At 41.1% G+C, this 15062-nt stretch overlaps 1 pseudogene; it reads left to right on the top strand.

Moving 5' to 3' along the window:
- The first annotated feature begins 764 nt into the window (after positions 1–764).
- The window catches only part of LOC134363687 (small ribosomal subunit protein uS10-like), a 62742-nt pseudogene continuing 48444 nt past the window's right edge, over positions 765–15062 (top strand).

Raw genomic sequence — 15062 nt, forward strand, 5'->3', positions numbered from 1 at the left:
TCTCCAGAATCTCTGTGGTCCTCCCAAACCAAAATATACAGGGAAAGGATTTTGGGAAATGTGGTTCAGCCTAGCCATGTTGACACCTTACAAAGCCACCACAGCTTCCTTTGAAATCTTATTTTACATTCATCTAGCATACTTAACACTCATATAAAACACATATAACTATGTGCCAGCAAGTGTTCTAAGCACTTTCTGTATATTAACTCATTTAATTTTTGTAAGGCCCCTATGAGGTAGCTATCATTATTATTATTAATAACCCTATTTTACAAATGGAGGAACTGAGAACAGAAAGGTTAAGTAAACTGCCTAAAGTCACACAGCTAGTAAATGGCAGAGCTGGGCTTTAAACCCGGAGTCTGACTCCAGCGTTTGTACGCTCCACACTATACTATGCAAAGGCAGTAATGCCCACTGGCCCAATGGATATTTAAAAGTGAAAACTGGTGAGCTATTATATATATATATATATATATATACACACACACACACACATACACACACACACACACACACATACACACACACATATATATATATTATTTTTTTTGCAGCTGCCCAGTATGGGGATCTGAACTCTTGGCCTTGTTTTCAGTACCAGGCTCTAATCAAGTGAGCTACCAGCCAGCTCTTAGAGCCTTATTTTAGAAGCTGTTTATTTGATTGGTTATGTTTTTATTTTGGACTCTCCCAATTGAAGTGGTTTGATTAATTTTTTTGTAATGAGGAATCTATGCTCCAGTAAATAGATGGTCGAGATGAAGCTGAACTACTTGAAGAATCTGCATTCCTCACCCCTTGGCTCCCCTGCTTTAACTTTGCCAGTGCTTCAGAGTCCCCTGGAGGACTTATTACAGCAGGCCCCAACCCCAGCGCTTCTGAATCGGTGGGTCTGGGGTGGGGCCAGAGAACTTGCACTTCTTATGAGTCCCAGGGTAGGTCGCTGCCTCTGCTAAGGGGACCACACTTTGACAACCACCACTTTCATAGCACTGCCTTCTCCACAGAGGCCTCTGAGGTGTGACACTGCTCCAATGTCAACCGCTAAACGTTGCTGCCAGCCAAGCTGGGATCAGCTAGAGGCCACCTTTCCTGCCCCCTCCCGCCCTGAGTTGGCCAGCACCAGCAAAGGCCGCCTGAAAGCCAGAAGCCAGATGCCCTGGAGGCCCCAGCCCTCTGCCGCTGATCCTGATTCCCCACACAAAGCATTTGCTGTGGCACAAGCTTGCTGACAAGCACCACCCTATGCTTTGGATGAACCAAGCCTCTGTAACCAGGACACCCATGGATTCCCGGCTCTGTAAACTGATGCTGAACTCCCCCTGCTCTCCCAGCCACCCCACCCTGACACACCCTCCTGCAGGCATGCACGCCAAGTGGAAGGCCCCCGCAAAGCTACACAACTTCGCCAGTTGTCGAGTAAGGCAAATCATAACTAAAGCCAAAATGCTTTGTTATTTTAGTTATATTAAGTTTCCATTTGTATTGCCAGGTCTAGGGCTTAGACCCTTCAAACACATTGTACAGACTGAGTCACCCAGACCCCTCACACACAGGTCCACACTAGGTAATTGGGAAAGATCCCGGGAGCCTTTGGCAGATGACGTAAGCTCAGTCAGCAGCAGCGGTGGCAGCGGCAGCGGCAGCGGCCTCCTGGAGGGTCCCAGAGACACTGGCAGCAACAGCCTCCAGCAGCAGTAGCGGCCTCCCCATGGCCCCCCAGGAGGATCCTTGGGGTGGGGGGCCCTGTGAATTAGAGCCACTCATCCTTTATACTTAAGTCCATAACCCAGGACACCTGGGTGCACAGGTGCAATTACATTAGACAACCAAGGAACATCTGGGTTCACGTGCATATTTACATCAAATATTTGGCAAGAGGGGCCCTGACCATTTTCCTATATTTTCCCAACAGCCCCAAACTGGGACACGGCCCAGCAGGAGGTCTAGGAACTGCTTTGCCAGCGGATATCAGGACTCCACCGGATGCAGCTGAGGCATGAATAAATGTACTCCACAGCTCCCTCAGGTGTTCTAAGTTCTTAAAGGGCTTGTGCCCTGGCCTAGTATTCAAAACCAGACACAGGTGCCCTGACTGTCAGAGAGGAGAGGCTTAGGCGGGGTTGGAGTTCCTCAGCATTCAGGAGAAAGTGTCCAGGCTCCAGGGCAGCCCCTTTTGACAGGAGTCCCCTCTCAGAGCCTCCCTGGCTCCAGGTAGTCACCTTTCCTATTCTGTCTTGCCCCCTGGCCACCTCCTCCCATCCCTATGCACCTGAGGCGCAGAGCGAGATATCTGCATGTACAAAGAACTGCTAATGGTCTCCTAGTGTTTCAACCTGGACTGACTAGTCGCAGTGTCTTACCTGGGCCCTGCACCCAGATGTGGATTGAAGGGGGGAAGGTCAGCAGGTTCTGAGGTATTCATCTGTAAAGGGCCCCAAAGAGCACTAGAGCAAATCAAGAGTGCCAGCTGACTGCAGCGCCCACACACAACCCTTGCCTAAGTGGAAAAACTTAAATTGCCCTCACTCCCAGCCTCAGGTGAAAGAAGAGAAAGAGCTGGGGCTCTTTCTGCTGAGTACTTGTGGAGTACCCAAGAGCCAGGGGACAGCCACTTGAAATCACAGTTGGTGGAATAATTCCAGGGATTGGGCTGACCATTAGAAATTAATCAGTTATTTAAATGGCTTTTAAATGAGTTCAAGGATTCAGAAAACTGTATGTACAGTTGGTCCTCCGTATCCATGTAAATCAGCCCCTAAATAAGTATTTGGGGTTATTCATTAGGGGCAATTCAACCAACCATAGATCGAAAATATTTGGGAAAAAAATTAAAAATACTGTTGGGTTAAAGCAATAGCTATACTTGTATAGCTAGGCATTGTATAGCTAGGCATTTCACAACTAAAGCCAAAACGTTTCATTATTTTAGTTATACTAAGTTTCCATTTGTATTGTCAGGGCTAGGGCTCAGACCCTTCAAAACCCATTGTACAGACTGGGTCACCAGACCTGTCACACACAGGTCCACGCTAGGTAATTGGGAAAGATCCCGGGAGCCACTGGCAGACTACATGAGCTCAGTCCTCAGCAGTAGGAACAGCAGCAGTAGCAGCAGTAAGCAGCAGCAGTGGCCTCTCAGGGCATCCCGGGGCACTGGCAGCAACAGCCTCCAGCAACAGTATCAGCCTTCCTGTGGCATCTCCCCTCCCTCTCCAGGCATCTCAGGGTCAGCAAGGGGGTGTGGGGGGGCCCTAGGGATCAGAGCCACTAGCCCTTTATACTTAAGTCCATAACCCAGGACACCTGGGTGCACATGCACAATTACATCAGACAATAACCAAGAAACACCTGGGCACACATGCATATTTACATCAAATGCTCATCAAGATTCTGAACATGTAAGGGGCCCTGACCATTCTCCTATATTTTCCCTACAAATACAAATTTAAAAAAACAATACAGTATAACAACTATTTACATAGTATGTATATAGTGTTAAGTATTAGAAGTAATCTAGAGATGATTTGAAGCATATGAGAAGATGTGTATTGGTTATATAAATATTATGCCATTTTATATAAGAGACTTGAGCAGGCATGGATTTTGGTATCCAAGGGGGTCCTGGAACCAATCCCCCACAGATACCAAGAGATAACTGTATGTGATGAATTCTAATCTCAAACACAAAGAGGTTCATAGTTTTTATTAATATAAAATTAGTTTCTCTCTGTTAATGAATACGCTAATAAATATTAAATCTTTTTTCAAAAACTAATTTGAAAGAGGTACCAAATTATAGCTTGCCACAGATCTCAGTCTGTATAAACTCTACGAAAATATGGTACCTATGTACAATTTTCTGGATAAGTATTCATAGCTTTGGTTTCATTTTCAAAAGAGCAATAAACAACCCCACCAAGCAGAAAAGGGTAAGAACCACTGGCTTAGATTCAAAAACAGGTCAGTGATCAATTATTTCATCAGCCTTTTGGACACTTTCCATGATCACGTGTTGGTTTCAACAGACAATGTATACCTACTGTGTACAAGGAATTGGATGCAGTGCTGCAGGGGCTGCAAAGATGAACAAGGAATGGTTCATGCATCTGGGCATCTCTGTCTAGTCTGGTAGACGGATGTGTACAGGAAAACACCATAGAGAACAGACTGATGAGATGCCCTGTCATGTGCTCCAGGGGCCTGGGGAGAATTCCATGGCTTTTGCTGGCTGCTCGTCTCCCTGGGAGGCTGGGGAGGGGAGAACAGCTGTAACTGGTGTTTTAAGTGGTGCCTGCATTCAGGGGAGAAAGCAAGGCTGAGCTGTTCCTTGGCTCACTGGCTCCTCTGCTGGTTCCAAACTGAACCAAGAACATGGTTTGGTCTCGGCATCCAGCTGGTCACATGCTACAGGCAGCTAGCTCCTTGTTTTCCATCATTCCATGGCCTCTGCATGGACAGATTTCAGAGGCGTGGGGCTCTGCTTGGTTACACAGAGACAGACCCTTCTCTCAACACTTCCAGCCCTGTGTTGGGGCATGCAGTCCTTCCAGTCCCCGCCTGCCCATCTCCAACTGATGATTAACTGTAGCTGACAGCCCAGCATTACATAACAGGATTATGAAACTCTGCAACAGGAAGGTAGGTGATCTGTATGTATAAATAGACAAAACCTCATTATTGTGCTACTTTAAGACTCAGAGACATCTAGTGGCAGAAAATCATGTCTGCAGTCCTAGTCTGTCCACTCGAAACAAGTGACTTTTAAAAAGTTCTAAATTGTGAAAGTTTCATACAAATGCAAACTGCAAGGCTTTGGGTTAAATTTTATTTTTAGGAGTACAGAATTGTCTTTAATAAAAAGTACCACAAGCCTATATTAAGTCTGTTTCCCCATAGTTTTAAATGCACACAATTGTATATAGTCCATAAAAGAGAAAATGAGGATATAATGACTATTAATATCCTCTACCCACGCACCTATCATGATGCGGAGCTTTTTTTGGTGTGATTAGGTTTTTCACCAATTTCATAATTATTACTACCAAATTGGTCTTACAGATGAACATACATTGACTGAGCAGGAGAAAATTCCTAAAAACTAAGCACGGTTGGTTCCCTCTCCATCCCCTCACTCGAGTGGCTGCTTTCTTTTACGTGCTCTTTCCCCATCAGTGGGGGAGGCTGTGTGGGGCTCATTACTTCAGAGGAGAAAGTGCCAGCAGAGGAAAAAGGAGTCTCTCCCTGGCTTTTGAGTTTCAAAAAGTTTGATCTTTAAGGTAATATAAAGGACTTCAGACATAAACCACATGTATTTTATGTAGTAAACTTTTTTTGAAGCAGATAGCATAGCTTCAGAAAAGTGCAGATGTCCTAAGTGGTCCAGTGTGATGCCCTCACAATGTGAGTCCCCCTGTGTGACCATCAATCAGTTCAGGACATTTGAGCCCCCCTTTCTCCATCCAATCGCTCCCTTTCCTTCTCGCCACTGCTTACCACTAGCCCGACCTCCAATGCTGTAGATGAGTTCTTACTGTTCTGTGAAAGTTTGTACAACTCGAGTTACTAGTGTGTATCCTGTCATGCCTGTCTTCTTCTGCTTCACATCATACTTGTGAGATGCATCTGTGTTGTTGCATGTGACAAGAGTTCATTTTTATTGGTGTAGAAAATGCCATTGTGTGGATACAGTGCATTAATTCATCTCAATGGACATTGGGTTGTTTCTAGTTTGGGGCTAAGATAAAGTTGTTGCGAGCATTCTTCTTTTGTGCATATATAGTCATTTCTTAGAGTACATAACTAGAGATAGAATTGCTGGGTCATAGGGCTTGTTTGTTCAACTTCAGTAAATTCTGGCAAACTGTTTTCCAAAGAGGCTATACCAATTTTCCACAGCAGAGGGTGAGGGATGTAGTTGTCCTACCTCCCCAGCAACACACAGTATGGGCAATATTTTACATTTTTGTTATATTAGTGGTGTTATCGGTTTGGGAAAAACCCAAACTGTAGTGTTTTTCCCTCTATGCTCTTACTCAACAACAAGCCCAGTCATTGACTCAGAAGACTGACTTCTGGGACCAAATTGTAGGGATTTCTCCCCACTGGCAAGCAAGCCAGCAGTTCTTCAGCAGACACCAACAGGGTGTCCTCCAATTCAATCCTGACACTGTCTGCATGGAGGCAGCATCAGATTGCACAGAGTGAGGGCTCAGTCCCCTAGACTGCACCCCACTTCAGATGCCAGGCGCAAGTCAAGGCCTCTGGAACTTTTGACCAATCAGTTTGCTTGAGCGGTATTGTAAAGGATACAGATGAGGAGATGCACAGGGTGAGGAATGGGCGAAGGGGCTTGTGTTATGTTTCCTTGGTAGATCCCTGAGCAAGTGGAAAAACCCAGAGAAGAAATGGTTGAATCATATACCTGACAGATATGACCTGGTAGGCAGCCACCCAGAGTTTCCTACACCCCAGAATAACACAGGAATAGCAGAGCAATCCCTGTGTACCTATAGGTAGCATAGAATCAGGAGAAGGAAACACTGAACATCTTGAATTGCTGAGAACAGGGTTGGACATGGAGTGTCCCAGCAGCTGCCTGCATGACCAGAAGACACCCCACCCACCAGTGCCTTGACCCCAGGAAAGCTCCCATTACTTAGTCACAAAACTGGGGGAGAGCACATGGGAGAGTAAATCCCAAACAGAGTGACCCTAAGTTTTGTCACCCCCGTGGGATGGAAATGTAAAATAAAATTAAGTTGAACTACAGAAAATGATGAAAATACTATATATTTAGTGCCTATATTTGTGGACTGAGATGTATTATACATATATGCTACATACTCACAGAAAAAAATTAGACTTTAAAAAAATTGTAAGATATTTTGAAGAAAACCACCACTCTTCATAGTGGTTTAAATACACACACACACATACACACAGATAGTTTGTGTATTGGTCAGGATCTCAGCTGGAAACAGATGACAGACTCAAATGGGTAATTTACAAAGTTATGGGTAGAATTTACAAAAACTAACAAGGGATTATGTAGTACCCTGGGGCTAACCAAAGCAGAAAACATTACCACTAGGCCTAATAGGGAGAGGCGAGGGAACCCAGAGGGACAGGACCCTCCAGACAGGAGCTGTGGACTTTGCTGGAAGGAGTGGGAAAATAGGCAGCCCACAGCACGCCCTGGGCATTGACACAGGGAGAGAGCTTAGAGAATGTACCCCAATCTCACTCTCCCAGCCTCTAATCTCTGCCAGTGCACGTCCATTGAAAAACCCACCTCGAAGCCATCGATGGAGTCCACGTGGTCAGCCGCAGGGGGCACAGAGCAGCAGGAAAAGGAGAAAGTGGAGTTAGAGAGGCAAACGGAAGATATCAACACTAATGCTTTGTTCAAACAGTGTCACATAAAATGTGTTTATATCTCACTCCACCAGCTATCTAAACTCATAAATTTCTGACTCTATTTTCTCTGTCCCTCTCTCTTTTGCTCTCTTTCTCTTACACACACATATACACACACTCTAGACATTATTCAATTGTTGACCATTCATTATTCAAGGTATAACCAGCTTTTTTTCTTGATTATAAAAGTAATATATGTTTATTTTAAAAAATACATGAAGGTGTAAAGAAGAAAGCAAAGATCATCTTACTTCCACCACCCAGAGATGATCACCGTTAATGCTTTAATCTATGCATCTTTTCTATATAAGTACAGGTTTGTACACATATTTAAGAAATGAGTCATACCATGCAAAAATTTTTTACAGCCTATTTTCCCACTCAATAAATTGCACAATGCTGTCAATATAGATGTGTGTCACAATTTTTTTTGCTTTTCTTGTGTGTTTTTTAAATTATTATTTTAATTTATCAATATACAATATAGTTGATTTTCATGTCTCTTTACCAATTCCTCCTTTTCTTCCCTCCCTTTCCCCTCTCCTCCCCCATCAACATCATATCTGTTCACTTGTCTTAACAAGTTCAAGGAATTGTTGTGATTGTTGTGTCTTCTTCCCCACCCCACCCCATTTGTTTATATATATATTTATTTATTTATTTTTATTAGCTCCCACAAGTAAATAACATGCAGTATTTCTCTTTCTATGCCTGGCTTATTTCACTTAATATAATTTTCTCTAAGTCCATCCTTGTTGCTACGAATGGTAGTATTTCATTTTTTTTTTTTTTTTTTATAGCAGAGTAGTATTCCATTGTGTAGATATACCGCATTTTCCTTATCCACTCATCCAGTGATAGGCATTTAGTCTGGTTCCAACTCTTGGCTATTGTAAATAGAGCTGCAATAAACATTGGAGTACAGGTATCCCTTCAACATGATGATTTCCATTCCTCTGGGTATATTCCCAGCAGTGGAATCGCTGGGTCATATGGTAGATCTGTCTGCAATTGTTTGAGGAAAATCCATATGATTTTCCATAAAGGCTACACCATTTTGCAGTCCCACCAACAGTATAGGAGGGTTCCTATTTTTCTGAATACTCGCCAGTATTTGTCATTCTCAGTCATATGGATATCAGCCATCCTAACTGGAGTGATGATGGAGTTTGCATGTGTTGTCCCCTCCAAAACTCATGCGGAAATTTGATCTCCAATATGGCAGTGTTGGAAACTGATTGAGTCATGGGGGCGGATCCCTTATGAATAGATTAATGCTCTCCCTGGAGGAGGAGGGATTAATGAGTGAGTTCTCCCTCTATTAGTTCCCGCCAGAGCTTGTTGTTTATAGGACCCTGGCACCTTCTCTCTCTCTCTCCATGTGATCTGCTTGTAGCTGCCGGCTCCCTGCCACTTTCCACCATGAGTAGAAGCAGCCCGAGAATGAGAGTTCCTTTTTCTCTGCAACCTCACCAGCATTTATCGTTCAGAGTCTTTTGGATTTTAGCGATCCTAACTGGTGTTAGATGGTATCTCAGTGTGGTTTTGATTTGCATTTCCCGGATGCTGAGTGATGTTGAGCATTTTTTCATATGTCTGTTGGCCATTTGTATATCTTCCTTAGAGAAATGCCTACTTAGCTCTTTTGCCCATCTTTTAATTGGGTTGCTTGTTTTTTTCTTGTAAAGTTGTTTGAGTTCCTTGTATATTCTGGATATTAATCCTTTGTCAGATGTATATTTTGCAAATATTTTCTCCCACTCTGTTGGTTGTCTTTTAACTCTGTTAATTGTTTCTTTTGCTGTGCAGAAGCTCTTTAGTTTGATATAATCCCTTTTGTTTATTTTTCCTTTGGTTGCCTGTGCTTTTGGGGTCGTATTCACGAAGTCTGTGTCCAGTCCTATTTACTGAAGTGTCTCTCCTATGTTTTCTTTAAGAAGTTTTATTGTTTCAGGGTGTATATTTAAATCCTTAATCCATTTTGAGTTGATTTTAGTATATGGTGAGAGGTATGGATCTAGTTTCATTCTCCTGCATATGGATATCCAGTTCTCCCAGCACCATTTGCTAAAGAGGCAGTCTCTTCCCCAGTGTATAGACTTGGTGCCTTTGTCAAAGATCAGATGGCTGTAGGTGTGTGGGTTGATTTCTGGATTCTCTATTCTATTCCATTGATCAGTGTGTCTGTTTTTATGCCAGTACCATACTGTTTTGGTTATTATAGCTTTGTAGTTTAGTTTAAGGTCAGGTAGTGTTAGGCCTCCAGCTTTAATTTTTTTTGCTCAGTATTGCTTTGGCTATGTGTGGTCTTTTGTTATTCCATATAAATGTCTGGATAGTTCTTTCCATTTCTGAGAAAATTTTGATGGGGATTGCATTAAATTTGTATATCACTTTGGGTAGTATGGACATTTTCACTATGTTGATTCTTCCAATCCAAGAGCATGGGATATCTTTCCATCTTCTTGTATCATCTCTAATTTCTCTCAGCAGTGGTTTGTAGTTCTCATTATAGAGATTTTTCACCTCCTTGGTTAACTCAATTCCTAAGTATTTTATTTTTTTGGTGGCTATTGTAAATGGGCAGGCTTTCTTGATTTCTCTTTCTGCATGTTCACTATTGGAGAATAGAAATGCTACTGATTTTTGTGTGTTGATTTTGTATCCTGCTACTGTGCTGAAATCATTTATCACCTCCAAGAGTTTTTTTGTAGAAGCTTTAGGCTGTTCGATATATAGGATCATGTCATCTGCAAACAGGGACAGTTTGACTTCATCTTTTCCAATCTGGATGCCCTTTATTTCCTTCTCTTATCTGATTGCTCTGGCTAGTACTTCCAACACTATGTTGAATAGGAGTGGTGAGAGTGGGCATCCTTGTCTAGGTCCTGTTCTTAAAGGAAAAGCTTTCAGCTTTTCCCCATTCAGGATGATATTGGCAGTGGGTTTATCATATATGGCTTTAATTATGTTGAGATACTTTCCCTCTATACCTAACTTATAGAGGGTCTTTGTCATGAATGAGTGTTGAATTTTATCAAATGCTTTTTCAGCATCTATAGAGATGATCATATGGTCCTTGTGTTTGATTTTATTAATATGGTGTATCACATTCATTGATTTGCGTATGTTGAACCAATCTTGCATCCCTGGGATGAATCCCACTTGATCGTGGTGAATAATTTTATGTATGTGTTGCTGTATTCTGTTTGCTAGTATTTTAGTGAGGATTTTTGCATCTATATTCATCAAGGATATCGGCCTGTAGTTTTCTTTTTTTGGTTATATCTTTACCTGGTTTTGGTATCAGGATGATGTTTGCTTCATAGAATGAGTTTGGGAGATTTGTGTCTGTTTCAATCTTTTGGAATAGTTTGTAAAGAATCGGTGTCAATTCCTCTTTGAATGTTTGGTAAAATTCTGCTGTGAATCCATCTGGTCCTGGGCTTTTCTTTGTTGGGAGCTTTCTGATAACAGCTTCAATCTCCTTTATTGTTATTGGTCTGTTCAGATTTTCTACATCTTCATGGCTCAGTTTTGGGAGCTTGTGTGTGTCCAGAAATTTATCCATTTCCTCCAGATTTTCAAACTTGTTGGTGTATAGTTGTTTATAGTAGTCTCAAATGATTCCTTGTATTTCAGATGAATCAGTTGTAATATCACCTTTTTCATTTCTAATTTTTGTTATTTGAATCTTCTCTCTTCTTTTTATTGTTAGCCATGCTCATGGTTTGTCAATTTTATTTATCTTTTCAAAAAAACAACTTTTTGATTCATTGATCTTTTGTATTGTTTTTGGGGTTTCAATTTCATTAAGTTCTGCTCTGATTTTAATGATTTCTTTCCATCTGCTAACTTTAGGTTTGGATTGTTCTTGTTTTTCTAGTTCTTTAAGGTGAAGTGTTAGGTTGTTCACTTGCCATCTTTCCATTCTTCTGAGGTGAGCATTTAATGCAATAAATTTCCCCCTTAAAACTGCTTTTGCAGTATCCCACAGGTTTTGGTATGATGTATCATTATTTTCATTAGTTTCAATAAATTTTTTGATATCCTGCTTGATTTCTTCTTGGGCCCATATGTCATTAAGTAGAATGCTGTTTAATTTCCATGTGTTTGTATAGTTTCCAGAATTTCGTTTGTTATTGATTTCTAGTTTTAATCCATTATGGTCTGAGAAAATACATGGGATAATTCCAATTTTTTTGAATTTGTTGAGACTTGATTTGTGACCTAATATGTGATCTATCCTGGAGAATGATCCATGTGCTGATGAGAAGAAAGAATATTCTGAGGTTGTTGGATGGAATGTTCTGTAGATATCTGCCAAGTCCAATTGGTCTAGAGTCTTGTTTAGATCTTGTGTTTCTCTGCTGATTCTTTGCCTAGATGATATGTCCAATATTGACAGTGGGGTGTTCAGGTCCCCTGCTATTATGGTATTAGTGTCTATTTCCTTCTTTAGGTCTAATAGAGTTTGTTTTATAAATCTGGCTGCTCCAACATTGGGTGCATACGTATTTATGATTGTTATGTCTTCTTGATGGATCCGTCCTTTTATCATTATGTAGTGTCCCTCATTGTCTCTTTTTATGGTTTTTAGTTTAAAGTCTACTTTGTCAGATGTAAGAATAGCTACTCCAGCTCGTTTTTCTTTTCTGTTTGCATGGTAAATCTTTTCCCATCCTTTCACTCTTAGTCTATGTGAGTCTTTATGGGTGAGGTAAGTCTCTTGTAGGCAGCATATAGTTGGGTCCTCCTTTTTAATCCAGTCAGCCAGTATGCGTCTTTTGATTGGGGAATTTAAGCCTTTTACATTAAGAGTTGTTACTGAAAAATGTTGATTTATTCCTAGCATTTTATTGATTGTTGTTTGGTTGTCTTAGGTGTCTTTTGTTCCTTGCTTTTTGATTTACCGTTTGTTTTCTGTGTTTTTTTGGTTCCTTAGGTTGTAGATAGCCTTTTTGTTTGTTTGTTTTCTCTTCATGAATGCCATTTTTATTATACTAGTGGGTTTAGATTTTTCTTGGGTTTTTATGCCAGTGGTAGTTATTTTTCAGGAACCAAACCCAGTACTCCCTTGAGAATTTCTTGTAAGGGTGGTCGTGTGGTAGTGAACTCCCGCAGTTTTTGTTTGTCTGAGAAATATACTATTTGCCCTTCATTTCGGAAGGATAGCCTTGCAGGGTAGAGTATTCTTGGCTGACAATCTCTGTCTTTTAGTATTTTGAATATATCATCCCATTCCTTTCTGGCTTTTAGGGTTTGTGATGAAAAGTCTGATGTTAGCCTGATTGGGGCTCCCTTATAGGTGATTTGACACTTCTCTCTTGCAGCTTTTAAAATTCTCTCTTTGTCTTTGACTTTTGCCAATTTGACTATAACATGTCTTGGAGAAGGCCTTTTTGGGTTGAATACATTTGGTGATCGTTGAGCTTCCTGGATTTGAAGATCTGTGATTTTTCCTATACCTGGGAAGTTTTCTGCCACTATTTTGTTGAATATCTTTTCAGTGCAATCTCCGTTTTCCTCCCCTTCTGGAATACCCATGACTTGGATATTTGAGCACTTAAGGTTGTCTGATATCTCTCTCAGATTTTCTTCAATGCCTTTGATTCTTTTTTCTTTCTTTCTTTCTTTCTTTTTTTTTTTTTGTCTGCTTGTGTTATTGCAAACAGCCCATCTTCAAGTTCAGAGGTTCTCTCTTCAACTTCCACAAGCCAGCTGGTTAAACTCTCCGTTGTGTTTTTTATTTTGCTGAATAATTTCTTCAGTTCGGCAAGTTCTGCTACATTTTTTTTCAGGGCATTGATTTCCTTGTACATTTCCTCTTTCAGATCCTGTATACTTTTCCTCGTTTCATCATGATGTCTAGCTGAGTTTTCTTGTATCTCATTCATTTTCCTTAGAATTATCACTCGAAATTCTTTGTCAGTCATTTCAAGGGCTTCTTGTTCTATAGGATCTAGAGCTTGAGATTTATTATCTTTTGGTGATGTACTTTCTTGATTTTTCGTATTTCTGGTATCTTTTCTTTGATGTTTATTCATTGTGGCAGGGGCTTTCACAGTCCGCAGATCAGATGAAATGAGCAGAGTATCTTCTGTTCCACTGGGCAGTCTGATGAACACAGCAGGCAAACTCAGAGGAGAATTGGGGGCAGCGCAGAGTCCCCGGTCGAGTGTGGCTGCCGCCCATCGGCTCCAGCTCAGCTTGATATGTTGAGGCGGCTGGGTCTGGAGGGCCCTGATGTTTGGGTGAGGAGGAGCCACGCTGCCACCGCCGCTGCTCTCAATTATGTTTCACAGCAGCAGACACATGGGAGCAAAATAGTCCGAGTGGCCTCTTGCCCCTTGCGGCTAGAGTCTTCTCCGGTGCCCAAAGCTTTCCAATTTTCACCAGTGATTAAATTAGCCTTTTGGCTCTGCTCTCTCTGCTCCACCATTTTCACAATGTAGGTATCCTACCATCACTGAAGTCACCACCAAAGAAAGCCTTCACTAGATGTGTCCCCTGGACTTTGGACTTCGAGCCTCTGAAACTGGGCATAAGTGAAAGGAATAAAATTCAACACCAGTTAAAGGATGAGACACAAATGCAAGGCAGCTCGCAGGAGAAGGTCGGGTTGTTTGGTTTTTTGCTGTTAAGTTATTTGAGTTCTTTGTATATTCTAGTTATTAAACCTTTGTCAGATGTATATTTTGCAAATATTTTCTCCCACTCTGTTGGTTGTTTCTTTTGCTGTGCAGAAGCTTTTTAGTTTGATATAATCCCATTTGCTCATTTTTCCTTTGGTTTCCTGTGTTTTTGGGGTCATATTCATGAAATCTGTACCCACTCCTACTTCCTGAAGTGTTTCTCCTAAGATTTCTTTAAGGAGCTTTATTGTTTCAAGTACATCGCAATTTTTAATTGGTGCACGGTATTTTATTTTATGAATAAACCATAGCAAGTCACTTTTTTAAAATTAATATTTAGTTAAGGTATAATCAACAAATAAAAATTGTATATAGTTGTGGTATACAACATGGTGTTTTGATATATATATATATATATATATATACATTGTGAAATTATTAATCTAGCTAATTAACATATCCATCACCTCACATGCATATCCCTTTTTGTTGTGAGAACATTTAAAATCTGGTCTCTTAGCAATTTTCAATTGTAGTCACCATAAGGTACAGTAGATCTCCTGAACTTGTTCCTCCTGTCTAACTGAAACTTTGGACCCTTTGACCAATAGCTCCCTGTTTCCCCCTCCTCCCAGCCCCTAGTAACCACAGTTCTACTCTGCTTCTACAAGTTCTACTTTCTTAGATTTCACGTATAACGGAGATCATGTGGTATTTGTCTTTCTGTGCCTGGCTTATTTCACTTAGAATAATGTCCTCTAGTTTCACCCATGTTGTCAGAAATAACAGGATTTCCTTTTTTTAAGGCTGAATAGTATTCCTGTGGGTGTGTGTGTGTATACATTCCACATTTTCTTTATCCATTTGTCAGTGGACACTTAGGTTGATTCCATACCTTGGCTACTATGGATAATGCTGCAATGAACACATGAGTGCAAACATCTTTTTTTCTTTTTTTTTTCAAGATGACCGGTAAGGGGATCTTCACCCTTGACTTGGTGT

This window comes from Cynocephalus volans, chromosome 15 (genome assembly GCF_027409185.1).
Source record: "Cynocephalus volans isolate mCynVol1 chromosome 15, mCynVol1.pri, whole genome shotgun sequence".
Classification (NCBI taxonomy): domain Eukaryota; kingdom Metazoa; phylum Chordata; class Mammalia; order Dermoptera; family Cynocephalidae; genus Cynocephalus; species Cynocephalus volans.